Consider the following 6,035-nt stretch of genomic DNA (forward strand, 5'->3'; position numbering starts at 1 on the left):
TGAAATATGGAAGGGAATTCACAATTTCCATTCATAAACAAGAATAGTAAAAAAAAATTATACCCTAATTCACCAACAGACTCTTCTCTAATACTTGGCACTTTTCTCCCCTTAGCTCACACGAAGGCCATGCTCGTCTCACATGAAAAAAGAATAAATTTCTAGTAGAAATTCACCATCATTACAGAGTTATTCTCTCTATTACTTCTCCCTCCCCCTTGAGAGGGTCTCATTGTACATGCCTTTCCTAAATCAAAGAGAATGTATCTAAACAACTAGGGCCATGAGAATTTAGGCTTGGTGGCATGTGAATTGGGTGGATACAACTCATGCACAAGTTTCATGCTCAATAATGAGAATTTCCCAACTTACTGAGAACCTTGTTCTCAATTAAGATTTTTTCCTCAATTATGAAAAAAATATTATTTCATAATATTATGAAAAAAATATTATTTCATAGTATTATGAAATTGTGACATAAGAATTATGATAAATTGTTCAACTATGTAATTTCACCGCTATAATATCTAATAAAATTTGTATAAAACCCGTACAAGTACAAATAAAGGTAAGAGGGGATGCATTATAGAAAGAAAATGAGGTAAGTTTAAATAGGGTCTCTCTGATTATAGTGGAGTGGAAACTAGGGCTATAACACTAGGTTCTAATATTACAATAATTTTTATCAAGAATGCTCATTTGAAACTAGGTTCAAGAATAATCCAAAATCATGATTTGCATAGATTGTATTTCTTAAAGTATAAAAAAACAAAACCTAAAACATGTACCACAAGTTTTTTGTTATGTCTCCTTAGTCTCCCAAAAAGTTCACTATTTGAATAATCCTAGAAAAATGTATAGAGAAAACACCAACATGACTTATTTAAGACTAATTTTAGGACTTGTTAGAAATGCAAATTTCCATAGCCTATATCGTTGAAAGTATAGTGAACAAAAACTAGAAATCTTAGCCAAATTTACTTGCTACATTACTTGAAGTTTCAGAAAATGTCACAATCTGAAATATCTATGAAAATTAAAAAATAAATTATCATGAAAATATTAATATGACTAATTTGAATTAGTCAAACCTAAGAATCATATGCTCTGATACCAAATGTTATACATGAAACACACAATTAAAATAGAAATAGAAAGATAACTAACTCAATGCCTTGAGAATTAGATAGAAGAATGGACGAGAAGTAACTTCGATAGGGAAACCTTATTCTACAATATAACCAATGTACAAGATGAGATGCTCACTAAAACTTGGTCTCCCTCATATATAGAAGAAAATGAGTACAATTACAATTAAAGGGTCTAGCTAGCCAATAAGGAAAACACTAGTATAACAAAGAAATGCAATAACTCAATATCTATGGCTTCACATATGTATTGTGAGATACATAAAAAATGATTAGGAGACATACAATCACTTACATGGTCAATCTAAACTCATGTTCTAGTCCTTAAAAAGATATATTTTCAATAAATAAACACATGGGCGAAGTAGAAAATTTGGAATTTGGAATTAACCAACAAGGAAAGTAAATTAACTGAATTGACCATAAGAATTAGATGTGAAGAAAAAGTATGTGATACTGGATTGATCATGATATTAATTGCATAAATTTTGATTAAACATCTCTATGTATTGTTACACATTGAAGTCTAATTATTTATTTTATAAATAATCTTTTCTAGGCATGCATGTACTATCATATTCTACAATGTGGAAATATGGTTAGTATTTTAGAGTTGTGAATGGAAATCGTAGAAACAAGCATATAATTATGGAGTGTCTTATTTAATTAAAAAAAATTGCAAGATCAAGCGATACAAACCTAATAGAAGGAAAACTTGATTATTTGACATCATTTATGAGATAATTTAATTGGATTACAGTCCCTTTAAACAAATTATTTTTAAATGTAGACGGTTTTAGCTTTTTTTGTAGAAGATATATTACATATGAATTTTATATATATATATATTTATATATATATATATATATTTATATATATATATATATATATATATTATATATATATATATTATATATATATATATATATATATATATATATATGAGATTTTTATGTCATACAATTTATTCTTTTAGAACACCATGAGTAAGATTTCTTCCATTTTGATGTCTGCAGCAAAATTTGGTGGTTTTTTTACTACATGTACACCTAGAAGAAAAAAAGTTCTTGAAAATGTACTTGTTACAATTTTTGCAGTAATTCAAGAAGGGAATGATGTCAATATTTGTGATAGAATAACAAGTGCACTTTTGTTAGGTAGTGTGCACTATACTGTGCTTTTTTTTACTCACACATATGCACAAAGTATGGTTGGCTCATATCCTTATTTGGTAATTTAAATGAATAATAGTTCCTAAGTCATAAGCCATATTATAATGAATAGAAATCAATCAATGTTTAGCTCAGTTAATTAATGTGCATAAAATCATAAATCGATAGCACTTAGGTGTTTTGTATATATAAATATATGATCTCCTATGTCTTTATTATTATTTTATTCACGAGATTATGGATAGGTAATTATTATTTTACCTAAATTTATTTATTAAAATATAATATAAATAAACTAATTTTATTAAAACATTTAAAATTAATATTCAATATTTTTTTTGAATAAATTATGTATTAAATTTGAAACATAACATTATTTAAATCTAAATTGAAATTGTTGTAAACTTACATTTTAATAATAATTAAGTTTTCACAATTATCAAATTTACCTTAATCTTAACTAAAGTATTTGATTTCAATTTTGTTAAAATTGGTGAAAAGTGCATATGTAAATAAATGACAGATACACAAAATGCTTTAGATAATTGTCATTATTATAATATACGGAATCGAATATACATGAGTTTGGATTGTATTAAAGTTCATTATCACCTTACATTAATCGAGGTGTCAATGTACCAAAGAGCATAGTAAATTTATGCACATTTCATATATTTAGGTGTCAATGTACCAAAGAGCATAGTTGATATTAACATGAATAAGCACTAACAAAAATATATTTAGTAAAACTTTTACCTAAATTTATTTATTAAAAATATAATATAAATAAACTAATTTTATTAAAACATTTTAAAATTAATATTCAATATTTTTTTTGAATAAATTATGTATTAAATTTGAAACAGAACATTATTTAAATCTAAATTGAAATTGTTGTAAACTTACATTTTAATAATAATTAAGTTTTCACAATTATCAAATTTACCTTAATCTTAACTAAAGTATTTGATTTCAATTTTGTTAAAATTGGTGAAAAGTGCATATGTAAATAAATGACAGATACACAAAATGCTTTAGATAATTGTCATTATTATAATATACGGAATCGAATATACATGAGTTTGGATTGTATTAAAGTTCATTATCACCCTTACATCGAGGTGTCAATGTACCAAAGAGCATAGTAAATTTATGCACATTTCATATATGACTATTTGATGCACTTCAAACGATAGTGAGTTTTGTTAATTGATCTGACCTGTGTACATGCTTAGAGTTAGCATGGTTTGAATTCCAAGGTGACACTATTAAGAACCTTTTAAAAGAAAAAGAAAGAAAATAGAAATGTAGGCTAATTTTAAATGTCATATATGTACCAAAGAGCATAGTTGATATTAACATGAATAAGCACTAACAAAAATATATTTAGTAAAACTTTTACCTAAATTTATTTATTAAAAATATAATATAAATAAACTAATTTTATTAAAACATTTTAAAATTAATATTTAATATTTTTTGAATAAATTATGTATTAAATTTGAAACAAAACATTATTTAAATCTAAATTGAGAAATGTTGATTCTGAGATAAATAATACTTATTGACATAACTAGAAATTACTCTGAAATAAACCACACCTATTGGAATGTCAAGTGGAATGTCGAATCATCTTTGACCATTCTTCAACTCCCAAGCCATAAGCAAAGGAGTTGTTGGACCTCCAAAGGAATCTTGAGTCAATTCAACCCCTTAGTGGGAAAATTCATGAATTGGTTTTAATTAAAAGTTATTGAGTCTTCAACATGTGGATGACTAGTAAAAACAAATTATAGAGGAAGAGTCCAACTAGCCATTAGCTAGTCGTTATCTAACCATTAAGAAAAGTTTTACAAAAGGCTAGTCTCTCCTCTAGTAAGTGTTGTTGAGTAGGAGATCATTTTGACGCGATAATACAAAGAAACTATTTGTGAAAATACTCTCTTATGCATTGAGTTGATCTTCTATGCCTTTTCTTCTTGGTTTTTTCCTACAATCTTGTGCTTTTAAGGACTAAGTTGCAGGTATACTTAAGCTATCACAATAGTATCACAACAGCTTGTAGAGGGTCATGTGGAAGGGGAGATCAAGGCCCAGGTCTTCACCTCACAATTTGCTAGTTGCCAAAAATACTCTTTTCCAAGTGTTGGACAAGCTCTCTTAGGGGGGAATCTCCCTTCACATTTGTGAGCTATTGACACTAGTGTTGCTATTATAGTTGGGGGATCTCAAAGGAGTAGATCCTCCTACTGTGGTTGAATTTTCTTGCAGGTTGTCCAAGGCTAAAAGAGGGGGATAATCTTGCCCCCAACTCCCCACTCATCTCTAGTCTCAAAGGGAAAATCAACAAAAAAAAGGTTGTGATCGCAACTCTGCCAATCGGTAAGCTTAAACAGAAAAGGTAAAACCTCACCCTTCAACCATCTCATCATTTAAAAGTTCTTTAAAAAAATTCCTTTTATATTTTTATTACTAGCTTCCTGCAATTTACCTATCATATATAGCGCCAGTAAACCTTGAAGAAAAAGAGCTTAAGTATTTATCACAGCCAAGGAATTGATATATCTATTTTTAAGATTATTTTGCCACATTTACACGAGTATATCTAGTTTATGTGTGCAGATGTGCAGGAAGATATAGCTGTAGAAAACTTTCATTTGCATATTTTCACTCAACAAAGCTCCCTTTTACAAGCAAATATATTTTATTTGCCTTGTTTTAGCTCAGATTTATTTATTAAGTTTATATCTTGAAAATATAGCATGGATTTAGTTATTTCAACCCTTTATAAATGTATTTATTTGTTGAAACAAATTTCTATGTTGCGTACCCAAGGGGTTTTGCCCCCAAGACCTCATAATGAATTTTCAGCTTTGTAGAAAATCATTTTATTGCAGGCCTAAAGGATTAAAAGTGGTTTAAATAGTCCAAATTTATACCTTCTAACCTCCTCCCAGGCACTTTTGGGTGAATCTCAAGGGGTTGGCTTGCTGATTTCTACATTTTCTACAGAAGTTACAGTCATGTAAAAATAGGGCAGCAAGTTGTTTATACAACAACCCCCTAACAGACGATCTGTTGACTAAACTAATTATATATTTGGTTAGAATATTTTTTCTGCGCCCAATTTGACTATTTACATGTTATATTTAATCAAGTTTGAGTGTCTCTTGCTCGTTGTTAGTATTACTTGCAGAACTTGCAAACCTATCAAAAAGGGCAACAAGAAATTTTATACAATAACCTATCCAACCAAGTGACATATCATAGAAATAATCATATATCTACTATCTAGTAAGTATATTTTGTATACATCAATTTTGATTATTTATTTGCTATATTATGTTGGTATTTGATGTACTTCTTGCTAATTTATAGCATTTTATGCAGATTTTTATAGTAGAACAGCAGGAGCAGTGAACTCCTCCACTTCAGCTAGTTGACACCATTATAAGGCACTAGCTTTGTAGTGGTTGGCTAGATTCATCGACAGGAAGCCTCCCATAGCCATTTTTGGTAGGAGTTGGGCTCAAAGAGTGTAAACTTAGGTCAATATGACAATGGGCCTTTGTTCTGTGTGCCAGACATAGCAGGTTGTATAGAATATTCAACAACCTACTAAATGAAAAGATAACAAGACCCTAGGTGGTTCTCCTCGGCCAAATCGAATGAAGAGAATCACTTCCTTCTTCCTTGTCATCACATTTATTAGTGG

Source organism: Pinus tabuliformis, chromosome Q, assembly GCF_031772625.1.
Source record: "Pinus tabuliformis cultivar Carrire ecotype Pingquan chromosome Q, CPIR1, whole genome shotgun sequence".
Taxonomy (NCBI): Eukaryota; Viridiplantae; Streptophyta; class Pinopsida; order Pinales; family Pinaceae; genus Pinus; species Pinus tabuliformis.